This window comes from Balaenoptera physalus (genome assembly GCF_965194825.1).
Source record: "Balaenoptera physalus genome assembly, chromosome: 20".
Taxonomy (NCBI): domain Eukaryota; kingdom Metazoa; phylum Chordata; class Mammalia; order Artiodactyla; family Balaenopteridae; genus Balaenoptera; species Balaenoptera physalus.
Window position 1 is genome coordinate 47,233 of NC_138901.1, and position 24,156 is coordinate 71,388.

At 43.0% G+C, this 24,156-nt stretch overlaps 1 long non-coding RNA gene across 2 annotated transcripts in view; it reads right to left on the reverse strand.

The window, feature by feature from the left end:
* Positions 1-2,744: 2,744 nt before the first annotated feature.
* Positions 2,745-24,156, reverse strand: part of LOC309650342 — a 36,317-nt gene continuing 14,905 nt past the window's right edge. Inside the window, exons 2-4 of one of the 2 annotated variants that reach the window (XR_014257533.1) lie at positions 16,957-17,076; positions 13,796-13,932; positions 2,745-7,993 (exon numbers count right to left, since the gene is read on the reverse strand). This is a non-coding gene — a long non-coding RNA (uncharacterized lncRNA). Of the gene's footprint in view, positions 7,994-13,786; positions 13,933-16,956; positions 17,077-24,156 lie in introns of both variants that reach the window. The other variant, XR_014257534.1, reaches the window with a different exon arrangement.

Genomic DNA, 24,156 nt, shown 5'->3' on the forward strand with positions numbered 1-24,156 from the left:
TTAATGCATTTTCTTGAGTAAAGCAAATTCTTGGGTATTTAAAAGGTCTTTTAAGATTGCAGGAATGCATCATCAGTGCATACTAAAACTAATGGGTGAAAATTTAACTCATAACATGATGTTAACATAATCTAGATGATTTCCCCAGAAGATAGTTATGAATTACTTAAAGTGAAGTAGTAACTTTACAGTACACAAATCTGGCTGTGCTCTCTGATGGGTGGCAGGCACCCCCTTAACCAAATGGTCAGAGTTTACTGGCATTAGTGGAACGAGTTGACAGTGTGATGTGATACAGGGAGAAGAACTCAGCAGCATGTCTGTGGTATTCCGGCCCTGAATTACAGAACTTTAGTCTAAGCCTGAGGAAACATTAGACAAACCCAAATTGAGGATGTTCTACAAAATGGCCTGTGTTCTTCAAAAATGTCAGTGTCATGAAATACAAAGACTCAGGAATATTCCTTTTTAAAGGAGATATGACAACTGAATGCTGTGATTGGTATTGGTTTTGTTGTTTGCTATAAAGGACATTATTGGGTATTTGGTGAATCTCAGGTGTTGATTAGATTATTGTATTGTATCAATGTTAATTTTCTGATTCAGATAAGTGTGCTATGGTTATGTAAGAGAATTCCTTGTTTTAAGGAAATACATTCTAAAGTATTTAGGGCATGTCTGCAGTTAACTAATAAATGGTTCAGGAAAAGAAAATAGAGAAAGAAAGAAGAATAAAGCCAATTTACTAAAATGTAAACACTTGAGGCATCTGGGTAAAGAGTATCTTGGGGGCTTCCCTGGTGGCGCAGTGGTTGAGAATCTGCCTGCTAATGCAGGGGACACGGGTTCGAGCCCTGGTCTGGGAAGATCCCACATGCTGCGGAGCAACTAGGCCCGTGAGCCACAACTACTGAGCCTGCGCGTCTGGAGCCTGTGCTCCGCAACAAGAGAGGCCATGATAGTGAGAGGCCCGCACACTGCAATGAAGAGTGGCCCCCGCTTGCCACAACTAGAGAAAGCCCTCGCACAGAAACAAAGACCCAACATAGCCAAAAACTAATTAATTAATTTTTTTTAAAAAGTAACAGATATTCAAGTACAATTGGTGTCTTTAAAAAAAAAGAGTATCTTGGAATTCTTTATATATCCTTACAACTTTTCTATACATCTAAAATTATGGCAAAATAAAACATTAAAAAATATAGGGTTATAACAGGCTAACCATAAAAAATGCTTTTGATGGGCCAATGGTAGAGAAATGTTTTCTCCTTATACAGGTACTTTTTGTCATTTTTTAATTTGTTGCAATTTTTGTTTTGTAATGGAGTTAGGTAACAAAGCCAGAGCCTGCTCTGAGGGTCTGCACACATAGTGTCATAAGCTGTCCTCCATCATTTACAGTTCTAAAAGTCTCAGGTTCATAAACAAGCACATTCCAGATAACTATAAGTTAGTTACTGCAGTTTTTGTGTGTCCTAAAAAAAGGATGGTCTCTGGTTAATTTAAGTAGTTTCGTCACCAAGAAATTGGGAGTTATCTGAATGTGTGAAAGTAATTTTATTAACAATTTGAAGCTGTGTTATATTAGTATTACGCAGTACTACATTGTTAGTTAAAATGTATCCCCATGCAGAGCACTGCTCTACCCATAGCTGTGAGCTTTTCCTTGGCCCAGGTATTAACATGTAGATCTTCCAGTAAGCAGAGGTCTCAAGGAAACTTCCGGTGACCTTAAGTAACATGTTTGTACACATATTACTAAAAACAGACAAAAAACATCTTGGCTGGGGAGGTGGTTTGGGACTCCAAATATTAAAAGTCAGATATAATTCTTCTTAGTTGAGGGAGATAATTATGGCTTAACTCCCCGCCCAACCCTGCCCTTCCCCCAGCATATGCGGGCGAGTATTACTGTTTGGGTGGTTATACACCCCAGAGAGCACGTTTTCAACCTGTAGGCAGGAAGGATTTCCCAACTGATGGATCATCTCAAGTCAGTGAGTGGACTCATTAACCACACCCTCACTTGTTTTCTACTACTTACCTCTAGAATATTACATGTTGGAGTTGGAAGTAGTAAAATGAGGCGACAAATACGAATCATTTAAAAATAAAATCCATGTGCTTTTCTATATTTTAAATCACTAGTATCTCAGTCTGCTAAGCCTTCTGGGTTTTTCCTTCCCCATTGGTTAGATTTATTTTTATTCTGAATTGAAGAGAGAATTGCGGTTGTCTTGATGGCAGAAGCCCATCTCATACAAGGATCCAAAGATGTGCGTTATAATAAGGTGGTTGATGGGACAAAGAGGAACATATCCCCTTCCACTCAATTTGGGTTGATCCTTAACAACTGTCTTAAAACAATCAGCCCAGTGAGGCCTTTGGCTCTGAAAGCCAGTTGGCCTTGCAGCAGTGGTGAATGGTCAAGAACTCGATTGTGGTAGTTTGTCCTCTGCTACTTGGTTCCATTCTTAGCTCAAATCGTGCCTTTGTTTACAGGCCATAGTATATTGAAGGCCAAGACAAGAATCCAGAAATGTGCCAAGTCTTGCTCACACACGAAATCATGTGCAGGTAAGAAATACCTTGTTCTTTCCCTTTAATTAGCAAAGAGAGAAGAAGAATTTGTATCTCAAATCTAGGTGAATTCAGGTCTATTTTTGGGTATATGTTTATCTTCTGTTAGACAGTCTAAAAACTGTTAGATGTGAGTATTTGGTAGTCAAGTGTCAGGCATCACAGTGGTTCTCAATTATTTATTAGACTTCATCCTAAAAGACGTGTTTCCATTTTGATATCACATTGTTAACGGGTGCGAAGCAGTGCTGTCCCCTTTTTCCTTTCAATCGAGTAAAATACAATATAATCCTTTTTGTGTTAGTATATGTGCTCAACTGCATTGCTGGTAAAATAAGGGTTCTATTGATGTCAGCAGAAACCTCTGTTTGGATAAGACGTGAAAGTTACAGTTCCCCTTTTTAATTCTTCCACTTAAAAATGTGACCATCCGTACATAGGCATCATTCCTCCCCACACCAACTCTGCATCTGATCTCTTAATCTTAGTTACCTTTTACATAACTATGACAATGTAGCTAACATTTCTTAAATGTAGCAAGCTTTTGGAAGGATGGCAAAGATGAGTCACTGAAAGGTATAAACATTCATGTTGTCCACAAATGAGTATCTTTATTTTTGTCTGAACTGTCCCTAACTAAGGCCCTGATGCTACTCCTAACTCAGGCCCTGCCTAGTCCTAACTAAGGCCCTGACACTGTCTCTAACTAAGCCTGGAAGCTATCCCTAATATAGGCCCTGCTGCCGGCAATAACTAAATTCCTGACACTATCCTGAGCTAATATCCTGACCCATCTCTAACCAAGATCCTGATATTGTCCCTAAGCCCTGATGCTGTCCCTAACAGGCCCTGAAGCTATCCCTAACTGAGGCCCTGACACTGTGCCTAACTCAGGCCCTGATAATGTCTTTAACTAAGACCCTAATGCTGATCCTATGAAAGCCCTGATGCTGCTCCTAAGTCATGCCCTGATACTGTCCCTAACTAAGGCCTTGATGCTACTCCTAACTCAGGCCCTGACACTGTCCCTAACTAAGGCCCTGAAGCTGTCACTAACAAAAGACCTGCTGCCATCATAACTAAAGTCCTGACACTATCCTGGGCGTATATCCTGACCCATCTCTTACCAAGGTCCTGACACTGTCCCTAAGTAAGCCCTCACGCTGTCCCTAGGTACGGCCCTGAGGAGGTTCCTAATAGAGGTCCTGACTCTGTACCTAACACAGGCCCTTAAGCTGTCCCTAACTGAGGCCCTGATAATGTCTTTACCTAAGACCCTGATGCTGATCCTAAAAAAGGCCCTGATGCTGCTCCTATGACATGCCCTGACACTGTCCCTAACGAAGGCCTTGATGCTAGTTTTAACTCAGGCCCTGACACTCGGCTTCACTCAGGTTCTGACATGGTCCCTAACCCAGGCTCTGACGAAGTCCCTAAATCAGGCCCTGTTGCTCTCCCTAAGTCAGGCGCTGACACTGTCCCTACATCAGCCCTGTCGCTGGTCCTAATTAAGGCCCTGATGCTCTCAATAACTAAGGTCTTGACACTATCCCTAGCTCATTTCCTGACACTATCCCTAGCCCTTAACCTGATGCTGTCCCTAGCTAATGTCCTGCTTCTTATCCTAACTAAAGCCCTGATGCTGTCCCTAAATATGGCCCTTATGCTAGTCCTAACTCAGGCCCTGACACTGTCCCTAAAGCCTTGATGCTAGTCCTAACTCAGGCCCTGACACTAGTCCTAACTCATGCCCTGACACTGTCCCTATAAGGTCCTGAGACTGTCCCTAACATAGGCCCTGCTGTTGTCACAAAGTCCCGACACTATCGTTAGCTAATGTCCTGATGCATCTTTTACCAAGGTCCTGACACTGTCCCTAATAAAGTCCTGATGCCGTCCCAAAGTGAGGCCCTGATGCTGTACCTAACACAGGCCCTGAAGCTGTCCCTAACTGAGGCCCTGACGCTCTGCCTAACTCAGGCCCTGATAATGTCTTTAACTAAGACCCTGATGCTGATCCTAGCTAAGGCCCTGACGCTAGGCCTCACTGAGGCCCTGACATTGTCCCTAACTCAGGTCCTGACTCTGTCCCTAACTAAGGCCCTGAAGCTGTCCCTAACACAGGCCCTGAGGCTGTCCCTAACTCAGGCTCTGACTCTGTCCCTACCTCAAGCCCTGATGCTGGTCCTAACTCAGGCCCTGATGCTCTCAATAACTAACATCTTGACACTATTCCTAGCTCACTTCCTGACACTATCCCTAGCTCTTTCCCAGACTCTGTCCCTAGCTAATGTCATGACTCTGATCCTAACAAAAGCCCTGATGCTTTCCCTAACAAAGGCCCTGAAGCTACTCCTAACTCAGGCCCTGCCTGTCCCTACCTAAGGCCTTAATGCTAGTCCTAATGCAAACCCTGATGCTAGGCCTAACTCAGGCTCTGATACTGGTCCTAACTAAGGCCCTGAAGCTGTCCCTAACATTGGCCCTGATGCTGTCAATAACTAAAGTCCTGACACTATCCTCACCTAATATCCTGATGCATCTCTTACCAAGGTCCTGACACTGTCCCTATGTAAGCCCTGACACTGTCCCTGAGGCTTTGAAGCTGTCCATGACTCAAGCCCTGACAGTCCCTAATTCAGGCCCTGACCCTGTCCCTAACTCAGGCCCTGACAATGTCTTTAATTAAGACCCTGCTGCTGTCCCTAACTAAGGCCCTGACACTAGTCCTAACTAGGCCCTGACATTGTCCCTAAGTAAGGCCCCGACGCTGTGCTTTAAGCCCTGTTGATGTTCTGAACTAAGGTCCTGACACTGTCCCTAAGTAAGGCCCTGAAGCTGGTCCTAACATAGGCCCTGGGGCCTTCAATAACTAAGGTCCTGACACTATCCTTAGCTAATGTCCTGACACATCTCTTACCAATGTCCTGTCAATGTCCCTACGTAAGCCCTCACACTGTGCCTAACTCAGACCCTGACAATGTCTTTAACTAAGACCCTGACACTGGTCCTAACTAAGGCCCTGAAGCTGTTTCTAACATAGGCCCTGGTACCATCAGTAACTAAGGTCCTGACACTATCCTTAGCTAATGCCGGGACGCATCTCTTACCAAGGTCCTGTCACTGTTCCAAAGTAAACCCTCACACTGTGCCTAACTCAGGACCTGACAATGTCTTTAACTAAGACCCTGATGCTGTCCCTAACAGAGGCCATGATGCTGTCCCTAACTCAGGCCATGATGCTGTCCCTAACTCAGGCCCTGATGTTGTCCCTGACTCAAGCCCTGATGTTGTCCCTAACTCAAGCCCTGACACTGGTCCTAACTAAGGCCCTGAAGCTGTCCCTAACATAGGCCCTGATGCCGTCAATAACTAAAGTCCTGACACTACCCTTAGGTAATGTCATGAGGCAACTCTCACCAAAGTCCGAACACTGTCCCTAAGTAAGCCCTGAGGCCATCGCTAACTCAGGCCCTGAGGCTGTCCCTAACTCAAGCACTGACCCTGTCCCTAATGGAGGCCCTGATGCTGTGCCTAACTCAGGTCCTGGCAATGTCTTTAACTTAAAGACCCTGATGCTGATCCTAACTACGGTCCTGATGCTGGTCCTACGTCATGCCCTGACACTCTCCCTAACTAAGGCTCTGACGCTGTCCATAATATCTTGGTCTGTCCCTCCCTAATTCCCTGAGGCTTTCCATAACTAAAGACCTGACACTGTTTCTAACAAACTGCCTGACTCTGTACCTAACTGATACTGAATAAGCAGCCTCTCTGCACCGGTTTTGAACCGAATCTCAAGAACAGTGTTTTGGAAGAAATAGAAAAGATTAGTTTTATCACTCTGCCAGCCAATGGAGGACATAGCAGGCTTGTGCCCTCAACAACTGTGAGTCCCAATGCAGGAGGATTTGGTGAGGTGTTTTACAGCAATGGTTCAAGGGTGTGGTTGCTGATAAGGATCAGGGTGTATACAGGGCCTGCACTCCTTTAATCTGGCCTCAGATAGTCTCTTGATGAGCTTCTCTGGAATGAAGAATGCTAACATCTTCCATTTGTTGGGGGTTTTAGTTCCTTAAGGAGCTCAAAAATATTGTTATGTGTATCCCTTGAGGCAGAACCAGGACCCTGCCTCAAGGCTGCACTATTGTTTCTTGACTGTTCCTCCCTGTCTCTGCATCCCCTCCCTTCCCTGATTAGCAACTGTTCGAATCTGCCCTTTGGAACTCAGGGAAGGTCCTGGAGTGTCTAGTCTATTCCCTACAAACAACTTCGGAGGCACGCAGAAAGGCTTCTGTGCCCAGGAGACCCACAAGGTCCCGCTCAGTTTAACTCCTCCTCTTCTAGACACTCCTCAATCTTTAGGACAACAGATTTTTGACAAGAAAAGGAATAATCATTTCAGATTGAGACATTAATCATAAACTTGGCACAGGAACTCGGTTTTAAGGGGACCCAGTTTTAATCCCCACTTCAGTTTTATCTTTCCCCACATCTTTCAGGCAACGGGGCAACGACTGCTCTGGCTACTTCCTGCTGAAATTGGGGGCAGGGGGTCGTCCTGCCTAAATCTGGGGGAATGGATACCAAATTACAAATATTTGAGTTCCAAGTCCTGGATCTGAGACTCGTATGATTAAGATCTCAATCCCTTGGTCTGCCATTTTGGTGCAACCAACCCAGTTAAAATAGGAGGGGTAACAACTGAAACTTTAATAGTAAAAGTAGATCTCATTTCCTTAGGAATTCAGGAGAATAAGTCTGAAACCCAGTCTGGAACTGGCACTTCGGAGAGACTTTGTAGCCAGTTGTCTAATTTTACCTAAGTAGGTTTTAACTTCTGATGTAGTATTAACATATCCATAACAGGAGCTATTGACCACTACACATATGTCTCATCTTTCTGTTAGTATCTGATCTAACGTCATTGTTTAAAATTTAATAGTTAAGAGAGGAGTCCTTGAAAACGTACAGTTGCAGCTACCAGCAGACATTGTTTTGAGAATGGCTAGTGGCATCCCGAGTCTGACATAGCTCAGAAATTCAAGTTCAGCAATACAGGAATGTGGGGACTTCCCTGGCAGTCCAGTGGTTAAGACTTTGTCTTCCAATGCAGAGGATGCCAGTTTGATCCCTGGGCAGGGAGCTAAGATCCCACATGCCTCGTGGCCTAAAAACCAAAACATGAAACAGAAACAATATCGTAACAAATTCAATAAAGACTTAAAAAATGGTCCACATCAAAAAAAAATCTTAAAAAACAAAAAAACAACACAGGAATGCATCTAAAATCACATCTACAATGGTCACTTAGCTTTACCTTGGATGTCTGAAGCATAGTTACTCCTTTTTGACTGTCAAATGCATTCCCCTCCTCGATGCCAAAGCAGATGTACAATGCATGTCCGAAAGGCTACAAAACAGGCCACTTTGGTCAGTAAAATTTAAGTTAAACCATGTATAAGCCAGAGTGACTTCCTCACACCTCACTACGTGAAGTTTTTTTCCCTTTTGATTACAAGTCTTTCAATAGAGAGCATTCATGATCAAAATATCAATCCCTCAATGCCAGAGTGATTCAGCTGTTTGGCACAGGTGTAGATCATGTCCTTCAGTGCTAGGCCTCCTTTATATTTGCCTAGTTAATCCACATTGGGGGAATACTGATCAGGTATCATGAACATGCTCAGAGGTAATGTTAATGAGAAAATGCTTTATATAGGCCATACATTTTATTATTCATACCCAATTGTCACACAAGCATTGTACATGTGCTTTTAGCAGTAGACCTAAAGCAAACAGTGATACATCATGAGTAATTACATTCTGATAACTTCACTAGGTAATTTTCCTTTTCTCCTAAACATCAGGGCAAAAGTGAAGCCAACACAGTAACTTTCATAAATACAGACTTCAATACAGAGGTGTCATTTACCCAACTGCTCAAAGTCCTAAGTAGCTTGAGGGGAAGGACTTCCCTGTGACTGGAAAACACAGGTCAAAGCCAGTAACAAAAAAACAAAAACACTGTAACTATATTCACCAGTTCACCCAGTAACCAATCCTTTTGTTAACTTTTTATGAAGCCATCCGATTCTCCATTAAGATTTTTCATTTCTTACCCAGTTTGGCATTATGATACGAAATTTATCAGAGACCTGTGTTTGCCAAAAGGTCCTTCACATAAATCTTCTTGAAGATGGAGCACTTTTGCAAAGTGTTAGAGCACAACAATAACTATCTATAAATCACATAAAGACTTAAAAGGTCACTGTTAAACATTTGATCACAATGTAAATGACAAAAGAAACAATTATTGCTGTTACATGAAACATTTAAAAATAACTAGAATTATGACTGATAACATTTTACCAGGACATACTAGATTTTTAGGAATTCCATGTAATTTAACATACTAATCAAACATTTCTCTCTGAGATGGCTCAGGGGCCTTCTAAAGCATCTCAAAGTTAGCTGGAGATCAAAAGAACTGTTAGAATTGACCAAACAACACTTATTCACTTAACCAAAGTAAGGAGATTTCAAACAAAAATACAGATCACAGACACAGGCAAAGGAACTCACAAGCTGTTATCAAAAGCAGCTTCCAAGAAGACTTTGGAGGGAGAAACCAAATCCAGTCTTGCCCTAACCCACTTCCAACAAAATCCATTTACCCAACTAAATTTAATCCAATCTTTGAAAATCCTGATCATGCACAACTTGTTTCCTCAGTGTTCCCTTTTCACAAATTTTCATCATCTTCTGTATCCATCTTATTTTGCCCCTTATTTTCTTCCACATTCAGAAACAACCAGCTCTAGTACAAAGTGACTTTCTTTTCTCTTTGTACCATCAGCCTGTTACCTAGCTGCTCACTTCATTACGTAGCTTCATAAACACTTGAACATATGGAACTTCTTTTGTCTTTCTCTTCCTGTGACAAAATAACTCTACCTGAAGGATAGTATAGTCATTTAGGCTACCATTCAAAGACCATCTTTCCTCATTTTCAAGAATGTATCCATACGTTGGCCAGACAAAATTACAATAGAATTTCATTCTTTTCTTAGTCTTAGGTTTACAACTACAGGTTGACCAGTCTGCCAGGATTTTGCCCATTGGCTATCAGATGGAATTGAAGAAGAAGCACTTCCTATGTTTGAACCATAGAACACTCATACACGGACTAAGAACAAAACAAAATCCTCACCACTAATGGAAGCCTCAGACCAAAGGAACCAAAAATCAAACAGAAACCAAAAACCAAACAGCACAAGACTCAAATCAGCTTCCAAGTCTCAACTTAGCCTGTGACCTCTGTCCAAGTGGTGCACCTTCCAAATGAGATTTCCTGGAATGAAAAGCCATCCAAATGGGAACCAAAGTTCCCCCAAATGTACAGGGCTAAAAGGACCTCAGAGTGCATGCCAGGGGAGTTACCACATGCTGGCTGTTGTATCGCAACACCCCAAATGCTACTTTTCTGCTTCCCCAAAATAATCCCTTGGAGTAGGACATTCGGGGCAGTCCAGTCAAGAGGAAGAGAGGCACATCCTCAAGGCAAAGACGGCCTTGGCAGTTGCTAGGGTGGTCCCTCTTCCGCCATCTACTCCTGCCCCAGAGTTCCAACTGCTGGGATGGCAGATGGGGTATGACTGAGGCTTGGCCTTTCCAGGCAAGGGTCCCAGGCAGTCTGGCCTCTAAAGGAATTCTCCAACCCTACACTCTCTCAAAACAGGCTGGCATGGAGAAAATCATAGAGTGTCCAATCAAGTCAGGGGACCCACAGGGGCCATCCCCAAGTCAGCCCCATACTGGGTACTAAATTTGATGCCAAAAACTTGACCTCTGTGCACCAGTGCCGAATCGAATCTCAGAGACAGAGGTTTGGAAGAAGTAGAAAAGAATAGCTTTACTGCTTTGCCAGCCAAAGGGGGACATAGAAAACTCGTGCCCTCAACAACTGTGTGTCCCAATGCAGGAGGATGTGGTGAGGAGTTTTACGGCAATGGTTTAAGGACACAGTTGCTCCTAAGGATTAGTGTGTGTACAGGTCCTTAACTCTCTTTAATCTGGCCTCAGATGGTCTCTTGATGAGCTTCTCTGGAATGAAGAATGCTAAAATCTTCTATTTTGTGGGGGTTTTAGTTTGGTAAAGAGCCCAAAGATACTCTTACGTACATCCCTTTAAGGCCCTGTCCTTAACAAAGGCCCTCAACTTATCTTTAACTGAGGCCCTGACACTCTCCCTAACTAAAGACTGAGGCTGTCTCTAACTAAGGCCCTGAGTCTGTCTTTAACTAATGGCCTCACAATTTCCCTAACTAAGGCCCTGACACAGTCCCTGACACGGCCCCTAATAACATGAGCTGTCCCTCATTAATGCCCTGATGCGGCCCATAACTGATGTACTGAAGATGGCACTAAGGTCCTGACCATGTCACTAATGACCCAAAATGTCTCTTACTAAGGCCCTCAAGTGACCTCTAACTGAGGCCCTAAAGATGTCCATAACTAAGTCCCTGACACTATCTCTAACTAAGACCCTCAAGTTATCTTTAACTGAGGCCATGACAATGTCCCTAACAAAGGACTTGATGCTGTCTCTAACTAAGGCCCTGAGTCTGTCTTTACCTAATGGCCTCACTCTTTCCCTAACTACGCCCTGACGCTGCCCCTAACCAAGGCCCTGATGGTGTGCCTAATTGCCTGAGCTGTCTTTCACTAATACCCTGACCCTGTCCATAACTAACGCCCTGATGATGTCCCTAATGAACAGCCTGAAGTGTCTCTTACTGAGGTCCTCAAGTTTTCTCTGAGGCCCTGACACTCTCCCTCATTAAGGCCTTGACACTGTCTTTAAGTAATGGCCTGATGCAGTTCTTACCTGAGATGCTGATGCTCTCACTAAGACCCTGAAGTCTCTACCTGAGAAGCTGGCACTGTCTGTAACTGATTTCCTGACTCTTTCCTTAACTAACATCCTAATTTTGCCCCTAAATAACACCCTGACACTGGTCCTAACTACGGCCCTGATGCTGAACCTATCTAAGGCCCTGACGATGTCCCTAATAGACTTGGATGTCCCTCACTGTGGTCCTGATCCTGTCCAATACTAAGGCCCTGAATATGTGCCTAAGTAAGTCTCTGACCCTGTCCTAAGGCCCTGACGCTCTTCCTAACTAAGGGCCTTGATGCTGTCTCTACAGAAGGTCCTGACACTGCCCCTAAATAACGGCCTGACACTGGTCCTAAGTATGGACCTGATCCTGTAAGGCCCTGAAGCTGTCCCTCATTAAGTCTCTGACACTGCCCTTAATAAGTCCACGACACTGTCCCTAGCTAACAGCCTAAGCTATAACTTACAAAGTCCCTAACACTATCCCCAAGACCCTGACACCCTCCCTAACTTAGGCTTTGATGCTGTCCCTTAGTACCTAAGCGGTCACAAAATAACACCCTGATTCTATTACTAAGGCCCTGAATATATCCCTAAGAAAGTCTCTGAAGTGTCCCTAACTAACAGCCTGAAATGTCTCTTACTAAGGCCCCTAAGTTATCTCTGAGGTCCTGACAACACTGTCCCCAACTAAGGCCCTGTTGCTGGCCCTAACTAACGTCCTGATGCTGAACCTAAGGAGGCCCTGATGCTCTTCCTAACTAAGGCCTTGATGCCGATTCTACCTGAGGCCCTAAAACTGTCTGTAACTAATGACCTACTCTTTCCCTAACTAACACCCTAATTTTGTCCCTCATTAATGCCCTGACACTGGTCAACACTACAGCCCCGATGCTGGCCCAATCTAAGGTCTTGACAATGTCCCTAACAGCCTTACATGTCCCTCACTGTTGGCCTGACCCTGTCCCTCACCAAGGCCCTGACCCTCTTCCTAACTAAGGCTGTGATGAGGTCTCTACCTGAGGCACTGACACTGTCTATAATAAAGGCCGACTCTTTCCCCAACACCCCAACGCTGTCCCTAATAGCCTCATGTATCTCTCAATAACGCCCTAATCCTGTCCATAACTAAGGCCATGAATATGTCCCTAAGTATGTCTCTGACGCTGTCCTTAACTAAGGCCCTGATGCTCTCTCTACCTAAGGCACTGACACCATCTATAATAATGGCCTGACTCCTTCCCTAACTAACACCCTGATGCTATCCCTAATTGAGGCCCTGAAGATGTCCCTAATACCCTTAGGCGTTCCTCAGTATCACCCTGATTCTGTCCATAATTAAGGCCCTGAATAGGTCCCTAGGTAAGTCTCTGACGCTATCCCTAATTAAGGCCCTGATGCTGCCTCTACCTCAGAATCTGACATTCTAATGTCCTGACTCTCCCTAACTAACATCTTGACGCTGCCCCTAAGTGAGGCCCTGACACTCTTCTTAACTAAGGACTTGCCACTGTCCCTACCTAAAACCCTGACACTGTCTGTAACTAATGACCTGACTCCTTCCCTAACTAACACCCTAGTTTTGGCCCTGACTAACACCCTGACACTGATTCTAATTATGACCATGATGCTGGCTCTAAGGCCCTGAATATATCCCTAAGTAACAGCCTGAATTTTGTCTAACTAAGGCTCTCACGTTATCTCTTAGGCCCTGACGCTGTCCCTTATAGTCTAAGCTGTCACTAAATAATGCCCTGATCCTATCCACAACTAAAGCCCTGAAATATGTCCCTAAGTACATCTCTGACGATGTCCCTAACAGCCTGAACTGTCTCTTCAAGTTATCTCTGAGGCTCTGACACTGGCCCTTCCTAAGGCCTCACCCCGGGGTTGTCCCAGGCTGCTGGGCAGTTTTCTCTTGTCCGCATCTCTAGCCAGCTGCCTGCCATTGGCCACTCTAAGATTCTGCGATGCAGTGGTCCCACGTGGGATGTGCCTGTGTAGGCTCACCTGCGGGAGGAGAGTCATGGCCACTCCGCCCTCCAGGAGACTGCAGCTCAGGGTAGGAATCTCTCAGCCAGTGTCTGGACACAGGGTTCTGTGTCCTTGTTTGTTGTAAATCCCTTGGAGTTACCTCTAACATTTTTTAAATGGATCTCCCCCTCAGCATATTTATGATTTAAATTATTTACCACATTAAAATTCAGGAATGACGTTATTAGAATGAGCAGGAAGACACCAGATGCCCCCCCCACCATGATCTATTACTTGGAGGATTTAAAATTCTAATGAGAAAACACTCACTCTCCTCACCCTCTTGGGCGTCAGCACAAGGCGGGAATCAGCTGCATTCTTTATTTATCCCTCTGATCTTCCAGAACCTTTCCTTCAAGGAGAAATCTCCGGGCTCTGTGGGAACTGTAAGTGGTGACCATCAGGTAAATCTGAGACTGAAAAGCAACAGGAAAAGAGAGAGGGGAGGAGATGAGGATCGGTGATGGGGAGAAGCAGGGACATCCACGTTCAATCTCAGGCTGAGAGTCTGGGTTAGTCTCCAATGAAGCTAAGGACCACCAGGATCTGGCCCCACCGGCCTTGTCACCTGGTGTGGCGACTGGGGACAGCCAAACCACCATGGACACTCTCAGAGAAATAAAGAAGGTGGGAGGGCACCCCTGAGAGCCAGACTGAAAACGGTCATGCTGTGAAATAATAAGATGCCCTTTTCAGAAAAGTGAAGACGGTTCTCTTGGTTCTCAAAGACTTGAAAATACTCTGTGTCCTTCTGGAGGCACGCTGAAGCCGTCAGCCTTTGAGGGCAGTAATGGGAGTGCATCTGGGCTCAAGACCATCCAGCGCTCACTCCTTGAGGGTGCAGAAGATGACCAGTGTCCACCCCTCGGGTGCTGTGGGGCCTGAGAGCCCCTGATCACCGAGGACGGGAGGGGCCACACAGACACTCCGCTGGACCACCGGGGGCTTGGCTGGTGGGCTACAGTCCTTTATCAGATACATGGTTTGCAAACATCTTGTGCCATTTTGGATGGTGGATTATCTTATTCCTTGCTCCTTTTATACACAACTGTTTTTCATTTTGAGGAAGTCCAATTCATCTATTTTGTCTTTTGTTGCTTGTGCTTTTGGTAGCAGATCTAAGAAATCATGACCAAATCGAAGCTCATGAAGATTTACTCTCATGTTTTCTTCTGTGAGTTTTATAATTTTGGTTCTTACATCTAGGCCTTTGGTCCATTTTGTGTTGATGTATACGGGGTAGGGGGGAGGTAAGGGTCCAACTTTATTCTTCTGCATGTGGGTATCCAGTTGTTCCAGCACCTGTGCTAACTGTTTGGGAGAAAATACCTGCAAATGATGTGACCAAAAAGGGCCTAATTTCTAAAGTATACAAACAGCTCATACAACTCAAAAAAGAAAAAAAATCAAAAAATAAGCAGAAGGTCTAAATAGACATTTCTCCAAAGAAGACATACAGATGGCCAATAGGCACATGAAAAGATGCTCCACATCGCTAATTATTAGAGAATGCAAATCAAAACTACAGTGAGTTATCACCCCATAGTGGTCAGAATGGCCATCATTAAACTGTCTATAAATAAATGCTGGAGGGGGTGTGGAGAAAAGGAAACCCTCCTACACTGTTGGTGGGGATGTAAATTGATGCGGCCACTATGGAAAACAGTATGGAGGTTCCTCAAAAAACTAAAAATAGAATTACCATATGAACCAGCAATCCCACTCCTGGGCATATATCCAGACAAAAGTATAATTCAAAGAGATATGTGCACCCTAGCGTTCACAGCAGCACTATTCACAATAGCCAAGACATGGAAGCAAGCTGAATGTCCCTCAAAAGATGAATGGCTATAGAAGATCTGGTACATATATGCAATGGAATATTACTCAGCCATAAAACAGAATGAAATAATGCCATTTGCAGCTACATGGATGGACCTAGAGATTATCACACTAAGTGAAGTAAGTCATAGAGAGAACGACAAATACCATATGATATCACTTACATGTGGAATCTAAAATGAGACCCAAATGAACCTATATACAAAACAAAAACAGACAGATATAGAAAACAGACTTGTGATTGCCAAGGGGAAGACAGCGGGGAGGGATGGATTGGGAGTTTGGGATTAGTAGATGCAAACTATTATATATAGGGTGGATAAACAACAAGGTCTTACTGTACAGCACAGCGAACTATATTCAATACCCGGTAATAAACCATAATGGAAAAGAATATGAAAAACAGTATGTATATATGTATGTGTGTATGTGTGTGTGTGTATATATATCTGAATCACTTTGTTGTACAGCAGAAATTAACAACTTTGTAGGTCAACTATACTTCAATAAAATAAATTTTTTAAAAATAAGGTTGAGATTATACCATCAATTAACTTAAAGGCACTTTTATAAAGTAGGCCTTATTTCTCTTGTCCTTTCATCCTGGGACAAATGTGTAACAGATAGAAACTAACCTGGATTACTCCAGGCTGAACTCATATCACACAGAACCTTAATTGTTGAACAAACCATGAATACCAGTTACACCATGGGATGTCCTGATCCAATATGAAGTTTGTAAACCTTGTATCAAGCCTGCAGAATCCACTAAATTTGGAAATTCAAAGTGAAATGAAGCCACCTATCCCATGACTTCTCTAAAACTAGTTATACAACAATCAATTGGAAACCATATGCAATCAAATGAATGTAGACAGAAACAACTATACCCTTCCCTTTTTTTCATTTTAGATGAAGACGGTATTTAAGGTGATGTCTTGGGCCATTCCAAGGTGTTACTCAATTTCCTGGGTATCTCCCATGCACACAGGATGTACACGTGTTAGTTAACTTGTTTGTGCAACTACATGAAGGTAGTTAATACCACAAAACTGGATACGTAAAATGAATTAAATGCTAAAGTCATGTTTTGTATTTGTAATGACAATGAAAAAAAAAGTGTAGTGCTGATATTTGTTACAAAAACGAACATTAAAAACATCCTTAGTGAAAAAAGCCATACAGAAAAGGCCACCCAGATCCCATACTCATCTTGTCTGCTTTAAATCCATCAAGGTTGTCCAAATGAGGGGAAAACTCAGCAATGGTTCCAGAAAAAGAAAACTGGATCAGGATGGAAAAAGACATTTTCATACAGTTGGGAGAGCAGATGAAAGTTGAAGTGGGCCTGTGTATTAAATTATAATGTGGACATCATGATTTCATCATTTAGGGATTATGTGCTGGGTCCTTGGGTAAAACACACTAAGCATTTTGTGTGAAGTGGCAAATGTGACTACTTTTGGCCATTATTGAAACTTTTCTGTACATTTTAAGTTACTGAAAAGTAAATTACTTTTCTAAACAACCATGTCAGTACCATGCCAGAAAATCAGATAAGACAGCCATCAAACTTAGTTATAGAGGCCAAGACTCACCCAGACCAAGTTCAACCAAAGTTGTGATACTTATTTCCCTTGTAGGAGTCCGCATGGTATTAAGAGGCACCGTGGGAAGAGTATATTAGTAGCTACCATGTCGTGGGTCCTGTGGATCACCTGGGGTGCAGTAGAAACAGTGAGATTTTAGTATTACAATTTTTCACATTACTTCAAAAAATATGTTAAAAAATAAATTCAGTAAAGTTGCAAAATATGGAATCAATATACACAAATCAGTTTTATTTCTGCACACTAATAATGAACCACCAGCAAGAAAAATCAAGAAAACAATCCCATGTACAATTCCATCAAAAAGAACAAACTATTTAGGAATAAATTTAACCAAGGACATGAAAGACCTATACTCAGAAAACTGTAAAGCATTGATAAAGAAACTGAAGACACAATAGAAAACAATATTCCATGCTCATGCATCAGAAAAATTACTATTATTAAAATGTTTATTCTACCCAAAGCCATCAGCAAACAGTGCCAGGAAAACTAGACACCAGACTCCGAAGAACGACACTGGTCACCATCTACACGGCACATAAAACTAACTAAAAGCGCACAGTATTCCACATTAAATCCTTTCTCTCCTGAGGCCCCTGAAGATGCGCCCCACCCACCCAGCAGTCAGCTGCACAGGAAGATTCTCCACACTTGCTCATTTTTTCCTCTCATGGCATCTCCTCACCAGTGGCTCCTGAGAAAACCCAGCTGCTGTCAGTGTGGACACTGCCTCACGGTCCAGAAGCCTCAGCCCTGACAGGAGACAAAGCTCCTGTCTGCTTGTCACAGAGCAAAGTCTGTGGGCAGGGTGCACCTGTGCCCCCAGGGTCAGACAGATGGGTTCAGCGCCCCCTGTGGGACGTCAGAGAAGAGCCGGGAGCGCCGCACTCACAAACCCAGAGACCTCATCCGGAAGGCAGTTCTGCTGTATACACTAAGTTTGGAAATCCAAACTGAAATGGAGCCAAGTATCTCACTGTATCTTCTCAAAAGATGCTTAAGGAGCAATTAATTACAAACCATATATAATGAAATGAATGTAGACACAAACTTTACAACTTAAACCAAAATTCACTCAAAATTGCCCATAGACAAATTTAAATTACCAAACTATAAAAATCCTAGAAAAAAAAAAGAAAATCTACATGACCTTGTGTCTGGTGACCTTATTCAGAAAACCGAAAGACAAACCACAAACTCCAAGAAACTATTTCCAAAACACGTTATCTGATAAAGGATCTGTACTCAAATTATGCCAACAACACCATTAAAATTTGGTAAATATTGAAACACACACCAGGCCCAAGAAGATAAACAGGCAGTAAATAAGCATACAAGAATATACTCAAGATGCTGGTGGAATGCATGTACAACCAACTTTGGAAGACAGTTTGGCAGTTTTTTCCAAATCTAAACAGTCTCACCTTAGGATCCAAGAAATGTACCTCCTGTATTTAGACAACTGCTTTGAAAAACTGTGTTCAAACCCAAACTAGCATCAAGTACTGCACAGCAGCTCTATTCATAATGGCTAAAAACTTAAAGGTATCAGGATGTCCTTCTGTAGATGAATTCATAAGCAAATTAGGGCACATACATGTCAAGGGGAGCAGAATACACCACCCCAAAATATGCCCATTTGACAAAAGGATTATTTTGCACTGATTAATTTAAGAAACAGAAGACCCAGGAGAATCTTTCAAAACCAAGTAGAAAATGCCCTTTTATGAGGTAAATTTACAATTATTAAGGATATCTCCATTTGTAAGGGTATGTCCCTCTCTGGACGAGGAATTGAATGATGACTAAATATCAAGAAAAGCTTGTTGGGACTTCCCTGCTGGTCCAGTGGCTAAGGCTCCATGCTCCCCATGCAGGGAACCAGGGTTCAATCTCCGGTCAGGGAACTAGATCCCGCATGCTGCAACTAAGAGCCCGCATGCCGCAACTAAAGATTCCACAGGCCTCAACTAAGACCCAGCGCAGCTAAATAAATAAATGTTTAAAAAAAAAAAAAAAAAAGCTTGTCAATGAAACAGGCCTGGATATAAATCTGTGTAACAACCATACCCTGTTTACTGCGCTTTGCCTAATAACCTCCCTTAAATGGCTTCTTCCATTCCCTAACATCCTTTTTTGTTCTCAGCAGAAGATAGCATTTAAGGTAATGGCTTGGGCCATTTCAGGGAGTGACTCAGTTTTCCTGGGCATCTTACAACTATACAGGAGGTAAGCATGGTATATATTAAACTTCTGATTGTTTTCTCCAGTTCATCTCCTTTTCATTACAAGGGAGATCTCAATGAAGAACACAGAAGAGTAGAGGGAAAACTATTTTTCCTCTCATATACATGCAATGCAATAGTATTCAGCAATAGAAAGGAATGGACCATCAACCCGGGCAAAAAAAAAAAAAAATAGATGCATCTAACACTTACATTGCTAAGTGAAAGAATCCAGTCTGAAGTGCTACACACTGTATGACCTCATTTATATGACATTCTAGAAAAGGCAAAACTGACATGGTAAACAGTTTATGGAATATGTGGTTGAAACAGTCCATATAATACTTTAGTGGTGAATAGCTGTCACTATGTATTAGTCTACACCCACAGATTTTTACAACCCAACAAGTAATTTACAATCTATTCAAATTTAGCTACTTAGGATATGGGAATGTCAAAGACTGGCATACAGAATATAACAAAGAATCTAACTGATTTATAAATGTATGAAAAAACTCACTGTTGGTGGTGGGACAAAATGGGCTGACCTAAGTTAACTTTGGAAATGAGCAGACTCTGTAGGCCAAAGGCAAAATATGCCATACATACACAGTGGACTCTAAGTTCTTTCCCATGAGGGGCAGCAGCTAACAGTACTGAAACTACTATATCAGAAATTGAATAGAACAAGCAGTGAATTTAATAAATGACAAATGGTAGAAGCCAGGTTTCTGACCACTGCAGTGGGAAGTCACAGACAAACAAAGAGAGAAGGTTACAATATCCATGTCATAACAGATCAGGTTGGAGATATCAGTATAAACTATCTTTAGCCTAATAGAGATACACATAGTTCCACATGGAAATCTTTATAATTATGTGTATATGCATAGGCTGGGATACATGCATATATTTCCATGCACTGTCAGCTGAGCATATTTAGCTCCCACGTGTAAGTTTTTAATACCATTCTCTAATAAAAGGAACAAGGGCTCTTTGAAGAAAGGGTGGATGCTAGGACTGAGACAGTAAATATATAAAGCAGGATAATCTTAAAATATCAGAAAGTAAAGAAGTACCAAAAATTTTAGAAACCCACAAAAGAAAAATTATGTAAAATAAAAACAGGAGCAAATGGAAAAAGCTCTCAACAGCCAAAGCAAGAATGAACTAAGCAGTCTAATAATGTAGTGCTGGATTATAACCAAAAGTTAAAAGTTAAAGTTTCATGTGTCCAAACTGGTAAAAATAAATTACATAGTTTTTGATGAATGGTGTTAAATAGAAATCTCCTATGCAGAAAGCTTCTAAACAATGTATATAGCCACTCAGCTGTCCATCAAGGATGTGAAGCTAACCCCTCTCTCCTCAAGTGTGGGTTCTGCATTATGACTTCCTCCTAAATAAGACACACAGGATGGACATGGGGAAAAAATTAACCTCACTGTGGGAAAACTTGACAAACATTACCTCAGCTGGGTGACCAAAATTAAGAATATAAGTGAGAAGTTCCCTTAAGAGCCTATCCTCTTGATATATAGTGAAGAGGAAGCACTTCACCTCTGTGGTCTGCTTTTTCAAAGCCAAGTCTAACCACGACAAAACCACCAAGCAAATCCCAGTGCCCGGCAGTCTATAAAATACCTGACCAGTCCTCCTCCACACTGTCAAGGTCATGGAAACAAGGAGAGTCTGAGCAACTGTCAAAGCCCAGAAGACACTAAACAGACATGATGACTCCATGTCCTTTGAGATCCTGGAACAAGGAAAGGTATAACAAAGGGAACGTGAATAGGGTCTTCAGTTAATAATAAAGTATCAATATTTCGTCATTATTTGTGATGATTCTGTAGAAAATTAAACAGGAAAAATTAAAAGTCAAATAAGAGAAAACTACTGTAACTGGAAATCTAGAGGAAACGGGGGATTTCTTTGTAAAAACACATTACCAAAATGCACCCTAAATTAAAGAAAACACAAAAAGACCAATTAATCACTGAGGAACCTCTTCCCCTACTGGTTATCCTATCACTGTTGCAGGGTTTCCCTCTCCCGGGACAGGGAAGGAACAGGGGCAGAGCTGTTTGGCAGCTCCCCTAGTATCTGACCCCACCCAGTGTCTTCATCTCCCCCAGCCACGCCTACCCAGTAAGGACACCTGAGGAAGGATCAGGGAGTATTGATTCAGATGTGTCAACTAGGACTTTTTTTTATTCCCAGCAACTAGACACACTTACTGAAGTAAAATAAATTAGTATTTATTGTAAGGGTAGAAATACATTAATACTTGCAAGTGGCAAGTTGAAGAATGGGTTTGGACCTGGCAGGTCCAGTGGCTCACACTGTCTCAGTGTGACCTTGCTTCTCTCCAAATCTTTGTCCTGTTCAGTGCCTTTAGGGGACCCCATTCACAGGCACAGGCTCTCTCACTGCCCTTGGGCCAACAGCTATTCTAAGCTGACAACCACTCACCATCCATTTTCCGAGAAAGAGTTTCTCCTTTTCCTGGATTCCAAGAAAGTCATGGTTTTAAATGCCTTTGGTCTGGCTTGGGTTACAGTCTCATACTTCACCATCACCAGAAGATGGAAAATGGGACTGGCTAGATGTGGGTTGTAAACCCATCTTCGAGCTGGGTGCAACATGGGCTCATCCTTCTGCAACTGTTTGGACTGGAAGCAGGTGAGATGTAATTCCCAAAGGAAAACTGAGGCACTTGGGCCTGAGAACAGATGCTGGCTGGGAGAAAGCAGCAGATTCTAAGTCAACGACAGCTCACTGCACAGCATAGAATCTGACACAAAAGGAAGAAAGGGGTTCACTCAGGGTCAGGGGCTGCAGCTGCTCATCCAGTGCTTTTACTGTCCTCCCAAGACTGCAAGAAGTTCTTTCACTTGCTGAAAAGGTAGGATTATTCTTGACGGTAAACTCAAATCTCCTGCCTTGGGCATCAGGTCCTCACATCTCAGAGGGTGGCCCAGAACAGCCCATGTGCCCTCAGAAGACACACAGACCTCATTCCTGCCCCTGAGAGGCGGGAGCCCTTGAGTTATGCCATCTCCCTGGCCATATTAATTGCCCATCCCTGAAAAACAATACTGCTCCTTTTACAGTTTCTTCTCTCTCCTTTACTAAGAGGAAGAAACCAAATGCTAGGGTGGTAAGGAAACTCTTGTGCAATGATGTAATGGGAGGCTCAAGAATTATTCCAAGCCCTGGAACCCATAATTGGCAGGCTTTCCAGAGGCCACGTGGATGCATATGGCTCTCCAAGACAATGCAGTCTCAGTGTGAACCTCCCATTGGGAGGTCCAGTTGCCTCCATATCTTTGATTCTTAATGACTATGAATGTCAAAAGTTTCTAACGACTGACAGGACAAAGGATTTCAGGGCCGTGGTCTGCTGTATGGTTGTTGTGTCAGGGACACACTCCAATGTTTAGAGGATTATTACCTCTCTTGGCAAGCTACAAGGCTGTGAAGGGGAGGGAGGCCTTTTTCTCAACCACATGGATGTTGGTAGTTGAAACTTCTCAGAGGAATGTCTACACTGACCAGGTAGCTGTTCAATTGCCCGGAAGCATGGTCAGCTCAGTAACTATACATGAGGGCCTGACAATGCCCAGGCTGGACTGAGCTAGAGGACCACAGATGCCTGCCTGGCTAGTCAGAGGTCAAGGGCTGTCCTGCCTGAGACTTGATCGTCTATTCATGCCCACTCAGATGGGACAAAGGGTGCCTCCAGTGCCAGGAGGGCCCCACCAGCCCTTAAGAAGGCAGCATCTGGGGGCTGGCAGGTCACTGCACCCAGTCCTGTATAAACCCACACATGCCCACTGAGTGCCCTCCTGTCTGGGCTGTGCTGGAACCTGGGGCTGCCCAGGCAGAGTAGGGCCAGCATCACCCTTCCCAGGTGGGAGGGCAGAAGGAAACCATGCATGACTTCTGACACCCTCCCCAATCCTTGACAGAGGTTGAGGTGGATGAGAAACAGTCCGAGACAAGAACAGACATTTCATTCTTCTCTCAGAGCCCAGGACTGGGGGAAGGGAGGCCAGAAAAACAGTTACTGACCTCAGCTCCCTGACTCCTGTTTGACCCTGGGCAAATCCTATCCATTCTGGAGGCTTAAGAGAGAAGAACAGGGGAGGGCAATGAGGGCCAATTGTGCTTAAACCTAACTCTAACCTTTACCTTAAGAACCCTAACCTCTAACTGTAACCCCCTAACAACCCTAGCCCCAGACCCCTAGACCCTCGTCCCTGACCCCCAAACTCTAATCCTTGACCATGACCTTTAACCACAACCCTCTACCATGACTCTCCAACAATGACCCATAACCCTAAACCGTGACCCCTGAACCCTCACACTGACTCAACCCCAGGCCTAAAGCCTGGCCTAGTGGGTACCGAGAAAGGACTCTATGAACTCTCAAATAAACCAAGGAATTAAATCTTCCTGACCACGAATTTAGCAATGGTTTCTTAGATTTGACAGTAAAGCATAAGAAATGAAAGAAAAAAATAGATAAATTGGATTTCCTCAAAATTACAAACCCTTGTGCATCAAAAGAGGCTATCCAGAAAGTAAAAAGACAGCCCACAGAATGGAAAAAAATATTGGCACATTATATATCTCATAAGACTCTTTATCTAGGATATACCCAGGACTTTTACAACTCATCAACAAAAAGACAAACAATAAAATTTTTGAAACGGACAAATGGCTTGCATGGACTGCTCTCCAGGCAAGACATACAAATGGTCAACAAGGACATGAAAAGATGTCAAACATCAGTAGTCATGATGGAAATGCAAATTAAAGCCACAATGTGATGCCCCTTCACACACACTAGAATAAATAAAAATAATAAAAATAATTTTAAAAATAAATTTAAAAATAAATAGAAGTAACAAATGTTGGCAACAATGTAGAGAAAATGGAACCCTTAAAAGTCACT